A 15,542-nucleotide genomic window follows, 5' to 3' on the forward strand; every position below is an offset into this window, starting at 1 on the left:
ATAAGTTTTTATATAATATTCAATTTAGTTATGTAATAATGTTACGCGAATGTATAGAACGACAATAACTAGAACCAGATATGTATAATATTGTTGCGTATTGACGCAACAAGAGGGTGCACCGGCAATCGGGATAAGCCGGTCCAACGGCCATCTTAGTTTAGCGTCGTTTAATAAAGCCCCTGCGTCAACTACTCACAGGGCTGCCTATCATAACACTCCACACGATGAATACATCCAAATGTATGCCACATGTTATCACCCCACTATTCATGAATGAACGTTGGGTATTCATAACTTGGAAGGGTAGATAACAGTATTTCTCACGGTGTATTTCCTTATTTTTGACACCGATACATTTTAATAGCAATAAAATTACATAATTGCAGCGGGCAGGAGTGAGAGGCTGTAAAGTTTTATCGGGTGATCGGAGGCGCTTGAGGGCAGTGACGTGATAGCGACGCCATCCAGCCCTGGCTCCCGATCGGGTAATGCAAAACGAGACTCGGGAATAAATCGTTTACATGGTTGTCGGCGTAAACTGGTCTCGCTGCCCGTCGCGCCGTGCTGCCCTGCCGCGCGGACCTACGAATAATCACTCGCGCACTCGCATTCAGAGATGCGACGTAATCACTCATACATTTACACGTCAGCCTCTCCAATTATCCCATAAAAGCTTTACCCGTAGGTGTAAAATGTTTCGATCACAAGCCAAAACTAATTAACTTGGATTTCCAAATAAAAGCATTAAAAGGAGAGCAATTAGTGGAACATTAACTTCCGCGAAGCTAATACACGGCAACCAATAGATCCGAAGGGAGATACCGCATCTGATTACAGTGTACGCACTGCACTAAGAGTACATGCATTTGATACTCGGTGTAGCAAGCGGTGGCGGTCTTATCTCGCCATTAGAGTTATTACGGGCCGGTATCTCGCCCATCGCACCGCTTCGATTGTTTCTGAACGCGCCACATCCCAGCGCTACCACCGTAATTGACCACTGTTTACTTCTACGACGAGGTCTTATTTTATACATTGTTCTGCGGTTTTGTTGTTTTTAACATTAAACATTCCGCCGTGACATGTGGCGTTGCGCATATCGTGATCCTTGATCACAAGCCCACCTATAACAAACGTATTCGTATTGTTAAATGATACGAGCCCTAATTATTTCGTTTTATGATCGCGTTCAAGGCCGCCGACAATCGAGAACAGGCTTATTGGCAAGCGGGCAGCATGCCCATCTTCATAAATTTAATAACGTCGGAAGTTTTAACAGGAAAGTGAAGTATATTAAGGGTTTCATTGATATGTTGAAGTGGGTTTTTATGCAGCACGTTTGCGTCACCTTGAACCGGCTCGATTAATGTTCATTGCTCATAAGCTACTCGTCGTCTCCCAGACCAGCTTGATTTTTACGAGGTATTTATTACAACATTAACGATCGGGCAATTCGGTATTTATAGCAACAGCAGCTGCCTCAGTTTCGATTTTCTCGGTAATTATTAAATGTTTGCTACTTTTAAATAGCAGTTTTAATCGAATGAATTCGTGATAAAGTATGATTATATTGTTTGTTTGTATGTGTAATGGATATTATGTAGCGTCCAGGTAAGCTGCGACATTAATGCAGTGAAGGGCAGTTGAGATAGCATCGGATGAGCGCCGGCGCCGCCCACACGCTCGCTGCTCCTGTCTCGTCACTTATGATCAAGGAAATAATGAAGCGTTAAACCGCGCCGTCTTAAACGAATAAAGGAACTACGCTTAAAGTATTCTGAGATATGTTTTGTTTGTATAACAATATAAACATACCGACGTCCTTGAACTACTTCTGTAGGATAGATAATTAACGTTTTGGAAGTCGAGCGACGCTTCTCTACCTCAATGCTAATGAAGCAGTCAACATAATACGCACCGTGTTAATGTTGTCTTTAGTTCACTTCACTTCACTTCACTTTTTAAAGTTTATGGCTGCATCGTTTAGAAACGATGATTCTGCCAACGTCAAGGTACCGAAGAAAAAAAATAAAAAAAAAATAAAAAACAATTAAAAAAAAATAGTCGGTAGGTACATTTAAATTATATTGAAGACTGTTCGGTGGGAAGTCCAATGATGTAGTCCAGTTGTCTTTAGTTCGTATAAAAACTTAAATGACGTTAATGGTAACACATTATTGACACTTGTGGCCTTTGTTTACATATTTGGGTTACATGTAGTATAATTGGTACAAGAACATTCATTCTAGGTTTAATATGCAAGATAAGAAGTATCTGTCGACGGGACGGAATAATTCAATTGCGTTTAAATTGGGTTGTCGGTGTAGAGACGGTGTTTGACAATGTGCGGCGTCCTTGGTGTGGTAGCATCTAGTCAATTAGCGCGGGCGGCGATCGGAACCGCCGTATCCGCGTGTGTCGGCTGTTTGCGTGGGAATGCCTTCGCTCGGCCCTCCCTTTCCACACCGCCAACAAAGCCACTCCACTACCATTACACGGTAATCATTCCACCTCCTTTATAAACAGAACCACATTCCTACTCGCCCGCAGACCTCACTAATATTATAATAACTTTATCTTTTGTCAACAAACACTTAATCAAGGTTAGCTCATCTATTATTGCAAATTGCGATAGCATTGTTATCAGACGAGTGGTTGTTATCGAACGATTTTACATGCTCGTTTATAACCGAGTGGGCATTGCTCGTGCTTTATCTACACTTGTTTATGAGTAACACTTTTCTAACACGTAAAGTATGCATTTGAATTTATATTCGCTAAGAATTTTGGAGTCTAGCCAGACTTTGTGGTATTTGAACTACTTTAATTCTAGGCAAAACGTGAATTTAGGTTTGACGTTTATCGACTTTGTACGTGGTTCTACGCTGACGAAGAATTTAGTATTTACCGCATTATTTTAGAACCAGCAGGGCCGTTTGCAATTCGGTAGTAAAATAAATAGGAGATGAAGGTCATAGGTAATCAAACATGTGCACTGTTGTGGGAGCGGCATAGTTGTGTGAAAGCCTATAATCCGGAGCGGTCGGTGCCGGCTGCACGCTAGGTTGGGGCAGGTCGGCATTCGTATGGCTTCGCGTTGATTGTAGGTGTAACTTTATGATCGCACGCTTCTGCGCGCTACTATTGTTCTAATGGGCCCTCGGCCCTCCGCTCGCGCCTCACATACTAACAGCCGTCTCGTTATTCGCCGACTTGAGGTCACGCGTTCAACTTGATCTCGCCGATTCTCCACGCTTTTATGGGAATTGTGTGGACGATTATTTTACGTCCATTTTATACTGAGTGTTATTTTATAGCCCTCGATTGTTTGTAGTTCATATTGCCTCGGTACCTGCTCGCTCATAAATGCCAGGTTGTTGTTGACACTCAGCTATGTGGCATGTGTGCGGGGGAAGTAATCACGCACAAAAGTTTGCCCTGAGTGGCGACAGTGATCGTGCTGCGGCTATCTGGTTCAATTAATCTTGCACTTCTCTGTGACTTTTGACGTGCAGTCCTGATTCCGTGTTGCAGTGACGAGGCTCGGCAATATTTTACACATGATTAGAGCGGCGCGCACCGCACTGTATGGGTAAGCAAATTGCGCCGACGCGACGCGCAGTCACGATCTGAACCTCGCGGGAACCCGGGAGAGTTTCTAGAGAATTCCGACGTAAATGCTACACAGATATTAATGGCAGTATCGCTGTCGATATACCGGTTCACAGAAGGATAGATACGCCGTTTACACTATTCGACATTTCACTCCAATTCGTTGTATGTACAAATATATATTATTATGAACTTGCATACATATAGGGTAGCGAAAACTTTGAAGGATGATTCAGGCCATGATTCTGAGTTGACATCAAGCGAAATTTCCATCGCAAAAATATGGAACTGAAAATAATTTAAAAGAAAAATAAAATTTTCATGAATTTCCCGATAGGAAATTACACTTGATATCATTTCAGAACCATGGTCTGAATCATCCCCCTCAGTGTTCGTTACGGTATCACGAACACCTGTACGTGCTTGTATGACTATCTGTACGTAGTTGTACGGGGTGTAAGTGACATCGTAACGAATACTGAGGGGGATGATTCGGCTTTTTATTCTGAGTTATTATCAAGTAGAATTTTCCATCGCAAAAGTATAGAATTGAGAACAATTAAAAAAAGAAAAACACAAAAAACCATGAATTTTGAATTTCCACTTGATATTAACTTAGAATCATATGGTCTGAATCATCCCCCTCACTATTCGTAACGATGTCACTAACACTCTGTATAAAGTTCTATGTTCACTCAGCATTATTAATGAAACATTTAAAATTCAAATGAATGTTATTATTCATTAAATTTCTTCCCTATTTTATTTTAAAAGAGTGCATCATTCGGTGAGTGGTTTTCATTCTCAAGGATGTCAGTTATTTAGTTGGGAATGAATGCAGGTCGGCAGTTATCAGGCTGTTGGTTATTCAAATTAGACATGGCTCGAAGGCAGATCGTATCGCGTAACGGATAAGGAAGTCGCGGGCTGTATCGTGTCATCGCCGGGAACACTGCCACTGCACCTTGAGATTACACGGATTAACGACGCTGCGACCGCGGCCGGCCGACAACAACTCCCATGTTTATTGCCTTATCAACTAGATTGAACTCATAAAACGGAATAAACCTAAATACATTATAACAGGAGAAATGATTAACAAATCAGTAATGCTATAAACTTTGATATTCGATACGGAATTGCAACTGCAGTTCTCCGCGCACCTTATCACCTGTTCCGTTATTAATGTGTAGGCAGTCTAATGGCAACGTTGAAATGTTTACTTAACATAAATGAATATTACGACTTTTGACCCAGTTTATCTTGTAAGACTTTTTCAAATAAACATGGCTATTCCTTGAATCGGATCGCGGCGGCATAATAAACAGTGCTCGTATGAGTGTATGAAGTACTCAAGGTATTATTACACAGTTTTCCGTTCGTTTCGCACCCTAATGTGTACGCCTTAATTAAGTATGGTCGGGATCCGTAGATTGTGATCGCAGGTATGGTAATGGTGCGCCTAATTCTGAGTCACGGAGTGCGGCGCCGGCGCGGCTCGCGGGTGTCCGACCGCCCGGAACGAACCCTCCGACCCTCTGCAACTACCAACGCAACAATAAAACCAAAAGTTTGTCATTGAGAATTGTCAAAATAAGGACACATTCGCACCCACAAAAAATCAAATTCTGTATTTGCATAATCTCCAAAAGATAACAATTCGAGAAACCCTCAACGAAACCAAGGGATTTGAATAATATACGTTCGAATAATTCGTTTATATATCCGAGAACTGCATGAGACAACGTGATAAAGATTTCTTAGAACTCGCAAAAATTGGAATTTCGAAGTAGCAGGAAATATACCACTTATTAAAATGTTCTTAGTACAGTTAATTGGTACACGATAAAATCAGCTATAATAGTTAGTGCGACTGCATCAATTGCGAAGTGCTTGTAGGTTGCCCTATCTCCATACAAAAATCATGAGTTTATAATATTAATGATGCTGTCTGTGGTAGTCTGTGCGCATACAACGAGGAAGCGTCGTGGATTTTACGAGCATCGTTAGCCGTTTCCCCCCAGGGTCGTAAACGTCGCGAACGGGACCAGTCCACCGCAGTCCTGCAGCTTTATTGAGATTCCAACCACTTTATTATTATTGTGACACGTCATATTATGTCATCTTCCATCATCCCGTATTTTATTGCTTGAGGTGTGTTTCTGATATTGGTCTATCGCATAAAATTGTCAATCGGGTAATATTTATAGTCTTGAGAAGGTCCTTCGTTTAGTTTTAGGCTATGATTATATATAATTATTATAATAATAGCTGCCGTAGTTTTGAGACGGTCGCTGTAGACGAGGTCTGCTATGATATATTCCAGATATTGACAACAAATAATGATTTACTTTCACGAAACGAACCAAACACAACAAGTACTTATATGTTTAGATTATGTTCCCCTTCGTTCAACAAGTGTTTACTAAAGCGCCGTGGATTATCTTAGATTTATCTTCACTTGTAAAGGGTCTCTATTCCCAGTAGTTCTGCGGAACTAGTTAGTGTCTTTGGCCTTAGGTGCCTGCCCCCAGGATGACTAGAGTGTTACTGTTTAAATATACACAAATGTATCGAGACGTCTATGTAAACGATTGAGTTATTATGACTCGATTTCTTGCTTTGCCTATTCTACGTAGTGCAGTCTAGTCTATCTAACAATAGCTAATAATTTGGCCCATATAAGTAAATTAAATCCATAAATTAAATGTGAATACATTGAATAATATGCTACATATTTTGCAACTAACGAGATATAGGTATTTTAATTTGAATAAGGATCTGAATTAAAATGTTTCCGTTGAAGCTCACAAACATTGTCGTGTTTTTATTGCGGTCGCGTCTGCAACCACTTGTGCTCACAACATGACAAAGCGAATGAGTGACATCACGTCGCACCGATGTCTGCTGGTGCGAATGACTTCCACTGTATTATGCTTTGTTCCAAAATTTATTTCACCTTACGACGTCATATCGATTAACTGGCTCTAATTCGATAATATCCTTTGTGTAATTGAATCAATAATAAGCTTAGAGTGGTTCAATTACTTAATTCCTCGGTAAGCCGTCTCGTGTCCGCCTACGCAGGCAGTGCGTCCATTTTTTCTCGACAATACTACAGTCTCGGAGATAACCATAAATTGAAAGATTTGTAACAGTAGACGCATCTTAAATACTTATTTATGTCTCAGTGAAACATTCGTTGAATCTATTCAATTAGTTTTGAGATTATAAAATCGAATAAGTACGTAGTGGTGACCAAGAATGGTAGGTATTGTTTCATAAACGGCCTCAAAGTGGGCATAAACGATTTATTTTTATTGGCGTATGATTGTCGAGTGATCAAAACAAACCGTTGTAATTGATTTGACGCTGCGACGAGGCGGGCCGAGGCGCGCTCCAGCCTCCGCGTGATTTATACAACGCCGCTGACTCCGCGCACCCGTTTGGTAGCCCCATTAGATGATCTCTTTATTCCGGTTCACCGTCTCCTCTACATCCCGATTCGTGACGCCACTTTAGAAAGCCGCTTCGCTGTAAAAACACGCTACAATTTCTTATTTTACAAACACTTTAGACAAATTATGATTTTGTAACAATGTTATATCTTGGTTTATCGCGTAGCACATGGTTTCACGTCGTGAACTACTCGGCACGCGCATCGGCTTGCATTAATCTTGCGGTTTCTTGACACGACACACTTAGCACATCATGTATCTACACACTTCATTATGCGCAACTTTATCCTTCCACTAAAGATTTTTATTTGAAGTTTTATAAAATGATGTCATATTTGTTGCGTCCCATCTGAGATCCAGTGAGTCGTGTAAACGACCTTCACGCAGAATGGCCACATGTGCCCGGCAATCACTCGACTTTGACATTGATAGCAATCACATTGTCGCTCATATGAATATTGTCTGAGTCAGATTTCTTAAATTGGTCATATAAAACTCTTATTGAGTTATAAATATTTGCTAAATAAGGATAAACAATTCACATTCAAATATATTCATTTCTATAGATAGATACTTTTACATAGTTAAAATATTTTGTACCTTAATCTGATGTATCTATGTAGTCTTTATGAGTAACGTACTGTTTTATCGTGGTTTCGCTTGAAGCTAACGCATATGTATTTTATGCAAATTACGTGTTATCATGTCATCAATATTTACAAATACTGTTTCCAATTACTGAACTTCGGTATTTTGGCAAAACAGTAGGTATGCTTTCGGCGTCGAATATTTTTATTTTGTTTAGTTAATGTCGGTGGCGTCATTAATTTAAACTGACTGCTAGAAAGATGCTGGCATGGCGTACGTGTACCGCAGTAAAACTCGCAAATTTCGCGTTTATGCTGGAATAACGCGAAATGTGTGTTTCATAAAGCAGATGGACGGCATTAAATTAATACCTCTGAGCAAACGCAGTGTTAAATGTTGGGAGTTGTAAACGTGTCAGTCATTTCAAACATGTCGGAACTGTAGTTCGCTTACAACGATGCTCAATCTTGTGTAACCCAAATCTGAACTAAAGGCTACGAAGAATTACGAATGAACCGATCCCATGACATTTATCGTTGTTAACAATTGCATATTTCTTGGTTTATTTTCGATTCAGGATATGATTACTGAATAAGTTTTATCGTCTTGTAATATGCGGTTTATGTTGGTAATTTATTTTAAAAGTTCTTTATTGTCGACCACTTAACTACCCTTAATTTTGGTGTGGACGTTTTGCGTGGGTCCCTTGTTGAATTATATGGGAGAATGCAAGTGCACAGCAAATTACTCTTATTTACTCAGCGTTTATACTGGCAGGTATCCATTGTCGCTCGTTACACGACATTTCCAGTTACTTTTCTCAGCTGAAACCTATAATCTCGTTGCTTTAATATTGACGCAAAATAGTGATTATGATTTTGATTATAACCCGAGAATAATGAAATCTGTATAACTTGTCCATTATCTTAAATTGAAAACTGACTTTACGAACTCATGTATTTAAAACACTAATCAGATATAGCGTTTTCAGATTACATTAGTTTGTTGGGTTGTTAATTAAATTCGATCTCTGTTATAAACTCTGCTGTGCGTTAGCTATGAAAACGTAATTCATTGTTCACTAGAAACAGTTATAATAGGACGTCATAATTTATAAATGTCGCGAGATAATAGTACTTGTGTCCAGTTAATGACGCAGTTATAAGATGATAGAGCTCGTTAAGTTAAGCATTATGTAGTTAAAAATATATCGGCCGTGGAAACGCAGCCCTCCGTACTCGCTGCATCTGGTAGTCCTTTTGTCCTTGTGTCATACTTATTTTATTTTTGGGGCCTGTCTGCAATGCTCTTTGTTGACATGATGTATATTTGCATATACCCTTGACTCGTCGGATGCCTTGTCAGATGTAATCTCATTGTTCTTACTTTGATACCATCATAATGTTTGGACCTCGTCCTTTGTTGTCGTATGTTATCGTACTTATATTATTAGCTAATATAGTCCTAATTAAATTACAGAGGCTTCTGTAACATAATTACCATTTAATAGTTCTTAATCTCAATACATCTTTAAGAGCCATCTGTTATAGCTAAAATTTACAATTGAGTATCCATATGCCACAAAAAATAGTAGCAGACAATGAGGTTCGCACATTCGAAACTATCGAGGTGAGTGAACCCTCATTGCGAGCACAGCCGATAGTTTTTGTCGATCTTAGCTCTACTCTTACAAAAACTACTTTAAATAATTTACTGTCTGTCTGTCTGTATCACTGACTAGCCCAATGAGCTCGCTTGTTTAGATTTAATATCCTATTGTAAATAGCTTGATGGTATAACTCACTTGGCGGTTACAAATATCCGATCATGCTAATTCGTCAAACTGGCTCTATCTTTATCTTGCACGCTGAATTAATATCATTTAATGAAAATGTCTCACTAGCATCTGCTAGGTAATGTAACAAATTAATTAGACTTACAATAATTTGATTACGAAAGACTTAGTGCTTATAGAGGTAATAACAGAGATTCAATTACAATAATGGCTATAAACTCGGAATCAATTGTATTGCGACGTGATTGTTACTATAAACACAGAACATAATTTGCGGGATTGTGAAAGGCGGAAGGCTGCATTACGGACCCTATAAATATCCCAGTTGAGACGAGAGCTGAATGCAATGCAAACGAATAATCCGTAACGGACGTTTAAGAATTTAATGCTGTTTAGATTCGTATCAGAAACGAGTGGAAATATTTTAATTTATAGCGATAACCGCCGATATGTATCATGAATATAAATGAGGGCCGAGACAAAAACGAGATGTGTCTGTGTAGAAATAATAAGAGAATCGACAGCGATCGTCTAGCCGCCATCGTCCTTGAGTGCAGAAATCCTTGATGAGTACAATCAACCGCCACCGGATAGCACTCCTCCAGCAGGGCTGCCAATTAATATTTTAACGACTTAGGTGGTTGCCGGCGATATTTAAACTTGTTTGATGGGAACAAGTACTTATACGACGCCGTATTGGTATTACGTGCGGGTTATGACATCCAGTGTGTCGGCATATATAGACCACCACCACGTTGACAAGCTCTAATTTTTCCTCGTTTTTATTCAGAATTATTAGTTTAATTTTTAGGTATCTATTACAGCATTTACAGCCCTATCGATGGTCTTACTAGGTACTTACTAATACCAAAATACAAAAAAATATTTTTTTTTTATTATTGTTTGATTAATATAATTTCAATAACACCATATAAGGTAATGATTATGCGAGCTGATAATGTGTTGCAACCCTAGATTATTGATGTCGCGTAGGTGCTAGCAAAATGTGGGGACAAAAACTAAAACTGAAAATAAATTGGCGCGAAACGCCTATTAGCGCATTGGTCGCCGTCAATACTCGCTCCCGACCACTCTCCGTATTTGTAAATGGGCGATTATACGCACCGCGACAAGATAAAAAATATATCTCCAACATGTGCGATTATTCACCGGACGGCTATAAAACCCATTCTTTAATCTCAATGGTTCAATATTAATTGCCATTTTTTATCTCCTTGCCAGTTTTGTAACTAAATGATTTGGCTGTCCTTAATGTCTTATTCATAAGAAACGAACGCGTTGTGTTAGAATAGGTATTTCGGTAGTGTTGAGAACGTTTTGCATTTGCATTAAATTTCATATCGATCCATTTAGTTTAGTATTACCTACATATCAGAATGTATTTTATTGCTTTTGCGTGAGCCCGTTCTCTAGCTGGCATTATCGTTTTAATAACCAAGTAAGTAATTATTAAAGAACTTCGCAACCGCAATGAGTAACCGCGTAAACATGTCCCGATTAAAATTCAGTTGTGTCTTAAATTGAATTTAACTCTAGCCACGACTTGTCAACTTATCGAATATAAATTCTCTTAATAATCGTTACCAATTACGTGAGCGTTTGGCCTCGTACTGCCATCAATCTTTGCAGAAATGGTACAAGGAGCCGACGTAGCGAGGGATTAAGAGCTTATTGCGGCCGTGTGTAAAGGGGAAAATGAGTTGTCGATATAAGGTTGATCGGTCATTCTGGAGACTGAGTAGCGAGGCGCGCCGGCCGGTCCACCGCGCCATGAGAAATGCTGGACGTTATGAAACCATCGCTGACAAACTGCGCAAAGGTACGCGAATGGTTCGCTCCGAGCTAGAGATAACTGACTGCGGAAATTCTAAGTCAATACACCCTTTCATTCCAATACAAATTACGATCAATTGCCGATCGTAATTTCGAGGTTGTATTCAAAAATGTTTTGAATGTTTCTTTCAATTGTCAGTTTGTTAAATGATTTCATGACTAGGTTTTTTTATTTTTAGTTGTACATAATTTGTTTAGTTTATCTGTGCGGGAGGTGCAGGAAGACGACCTTTCGCCATTCGCGGCGATCTGACACCGCGTGCTCGGCGCCGGCGCGCGACTGTCTGTCACAGTCAAGTTCACGGCCTCGCCGCTCTCTCGCCACGCTATACACTTCCTCTATCTATTATAAACTATCATTTTCTACTCGTAAAGATCGATAAAATGCTATCGCTTAATGCTTCCTACTTGATTAATTATCTGTTGTTATATCTATTGTCTGTTGGTTTGTGTGTACTCTAGACTCGATCTAGGCCTTAAATGATTCACGCCGGCTTAACTTTGCAAGTCACGTTTATTGTTTTCCAATCCAAAGCTACTGAGATAGTATCTGTTTAACCAACAAACAATCTTACAATAGCGCCTCTCACTAATGTCGAAACGGTTCAATCATGGCATTCATGGAGCGAATGTGGTACTTTCTAGTTTCTGTTCATTGTAAATACTTTAAGATGGGCCTCTAACTTCGACACACGATCATTTCTGTAGTGTACCACTTACTTATTGTTCTCGACATTTGGCGCGGGGCGACGACCTCCGTAGACTAAAGTCAACAGTTTACCGACATTGATGCGAAAATAGATTTGTGATTGAGATTGTTTTTGTCATGTCGTTAGGGAAATGTCAAAATAATTGATATTCTCTCCCGTTACAATCGTGATGTTTGTTATCCGTAATATCTTTGAGGTACTTTTAAACCTACAAGTAAATCATATCGATTGCAAGATGTAGTAGTGTAGGTACGTGATCGTTCGTATTTCCTATTAAGTGTTTTTTTTTTTTCATTTTTGCTTAAGTTAAAAAGTGTCATTTGTAAGTGTGATTAAGGTCTGATGATGTCGACTGTCCACCTGCGAGAAAACTTTTGCTAGACTTAATTGCTGTCTTATTCTTTAAGCTTAAAAAGCTCTTTTTCATCTTTTTAATAAACGTACCTATAATATTTTTTGCCATGTGTATTTACTCAAATGGAGTATAATTAGAAGCAATTTAAAAATAATATAACCGTTAGTATTTACGTGACGAGCAACTTACACGAGCCGAAAATGCTCTAATAGGTTGAACGGCCAGTGATCACTTCATAAAAAAATGTTTACCAGTTGTGAGCACCTCGACTAGCCTCTCCGGTCATTTCACACAATATAACCTGCTTTATACTGCATAGTAGCTATTAATGTACGCGCTTGTTTAAAGATTAAATTACTATCTATATTGCTAGTTACAAATGTTGAATGAACTGTACTTCTATTGCTCAGTTTGTATAAGGGAATGCTGTCACTAACAGTACCTACATTTGCTGATTACTAACGGTTTCTCTAATTTATGTTCGTAAATGCCAGATTTGCGGAAGTGTGGTCATTTATTGGGTTAATCGAAGCCAAAGTAAATCATTATAAAACAGATTGGCATTTAACATTTATGTATAATAGATTGAACCTTTACAGTAAAATGAAGTATTATTCATACTGCTTTCGCTTCGGAACGTTTAAGATCATAACAACATCGAGTTCAGATTCGGATGATGGTATATTAGATCGAATATCTGACAAGTTTTGGCGAATTTATACATACCTAAGTGTTGTATTTGAATTGTGAATTATAATAGGGTTAAGAGTAGTTTATTTGATTGTCAGATATAAATCTGTTCAGATCACGAGGTCGCTAATGTGATATTCGTGTCGGCGCTGCGGAGATACGTACCGTTATCCTATTGTCGATTCAAATGCACCGAGCTTTCATATTTGTCTACGGCGACTGTGATTTACTCTCGCGTCGCGCAGTCGCGCTATACACTCTGACGGATATCTGCTCTCGATTGATCTATTTTTGAACCCGATGCGTCATCAGTTTCCGTGTACGATTTTTTGCAGTTCTGGAAATTAGCATGATTTCATAAGCGATGACTGATTGCGGCTCATATTATTATGTCTTATACTTATCATACTATTTCTAATCAGTGTCGTGCATGTCAAAGGAAAGCTTTGAAAAGAAAAGTATTGTATCACGTTGAACGTAGAAAGTGTTGAACTTTTACCCCGTCTTTGAACAAGCAACGAACGGCAGGAGCAATCAACCTATGTTAATGAGGACAGCAATAAAAAATGCAATCTACCTGCGTCGTATTGGTGGTGGGGTTGCCGCGTTTGATATGCGAGCCGTGATAACGCCGCGGCCACGCGACACCTCCAACCCCTTGCCGAGGGGACCACACTCGCCCTTCCGCCTTATTGATTAGCACCCTCGGAAATCAACTTAATGGCGAAAACAACACACCCGTCAACTTATTATTACCACACACACCTATTGTGCGCGACGTGAATGCCTAAATAGCTCCAATACATCATTAAATACCCATATAATCCGTTCTCTGTACTCTTAATGTTTCCATCACAGGGAATATTCAAAACGTATTTCGTCCCTTAGCTTACAACACCGCTCAAGTCGAAAATTGGCGGTTTTTTACATTTCATTGGATGAAGAAGAAAATAAAGGTTAAAATAAAGTAAATCGTCAAAATAAGTACTTATAAATAATTATTTATTAACCGCTAACTAGAGTATGTATTAAGTAGCAATAAAAAAATCTACAGATATTTTAAATAAGACATTTTTTTTCGTCTCCTGTAAAGTTGGTAAAAATGACTTAAGCGGTGTTGTAAGCTAAGGGACGATTTCGTGTAACATGATTTCATAAGACGAAAATAGAGTTGTTTTTGTCTACTCTCGGAAATCATTAAAATCTGCCTACAGCAAGCAACAGACGCCGTTTCCTGGATTCTTATACTCGTGGACCCTTAAAGGATCCTAATCATTTTGGAGGATAATAAACTTGTAGGAATATTTATTGGTAGTACGTAATTAGACAAACAAGCGATTATTTTTTTTAATGAGGAATATGATTATGTCCGCGTGATGTACAAAGCGTGTTGTTGCGTCGTCGTACCGTGTTGTAAACCTCTTGCTTTCATTGTGTTATCGAGTCGTGAGCCACGCGTTCATTCTTTAGCCAATCTGGGAATGGAAGGACAAACATGCATGCTCTATTTACATTGTATAGCAATGATTTAGCCAACTTTAGACTAATTGTGTCGGCGCTCGTTTAAACATATCAGATTTGGCTCTATTGATTGGACCGGTATGTAAATGTCAAATGTATTAGGGGTGCTCAACTCAACATTGTTTATCTAATGTATCACTTGTTTTCTGTTAAGTGTTTGTTACACTTTTAAATTTATTAGGGTACCTTGCTAGCTAGTTACCCTAAAAAAGCAAGATAATAGTTACCATTAAAAAACATATCGGTTCGAATTACAAATCCGGTCAATAAAATTAGATGATTTTAGTATCGACATCGTAGCACCCCTGTCTTAACGACCATCGAGTTTTATGCAGCTGTATGATCTGAATGGTAGTTATGAGTAAAGTGTAAAGGTGTGTGTCGTATTGCGGTCAGAGAGGGCCCGCTTGCGACACGTTGGTTGCGCCAAATCAATCCTAGCTAATGGCACCTCTCGCCGACCGACCGCCGGCCGCGCACCGCAGCAAACTATGCAACTGCAAGCAGGCATCTGATTCATTAGGAAAAAGCAAAACGTTCACTCGTTTAGTAACATGCAGTCTTAAGTTATTTACATGTTTAACTGGATATTCTTAGGTTTGTATGTATTGCGTCGTTGGCAAACCTATTACCGCGAGAGTACCTGCTTTCCGAGTATCAAATACAGGTCAATAGCTGCGGTTTCGCCCGCATAGACGTATTTATTGCACACTGCCATTTGTTAAATTATTAAGGACAATCTTAAGGGTATTGGATATTAAAATCAGACCGCTGCTCTAACCGAGTTTGCGGTTTGCAAATGAAGCGAAGCTCTGACGAAACTACCGCTAACCGTCCGCCAATTAGTCAAACGTCTAGAACCTTGTTTGTAAGGTATGCGACTAATTAGTAACTTTGTTCAATTGTATGTATGCCCTACTGAAGCTACGAAAAAACGTAACTTTCCCGCAGGAAGA

At 39.2% G+C, this 15,542-nt stretch overlaps 1 protein-coding gene across 5 annotated transcripts in view; it reads left to right on the top strand.

The window, feature by feature from the left end:
• LOC126371034 (histone-lysine N-methyltransferase ash1) overlaps positions 1-15,542 on the top strand; it is a 46,613-nt gene that overhangs the window by 11,039 nt on the left and 20,032 nt on the right. The gene's annotated exons all lie outside the window — the stretch shown is intronic.

This window comes from Pectinophora gossypiella, chromosome 11, assembly GCF_024362695.1.
Source record: "Pectinophora gossypiella chromosome 11, ilPecGoss1.1, whole genome shotgun sequence".
NCBI lineage: Eukaryota > Metazoa > Arthropoda > Insecta > Lepidoptera > Gelechiidae > Pectinophora > Pectinophora gossypiella.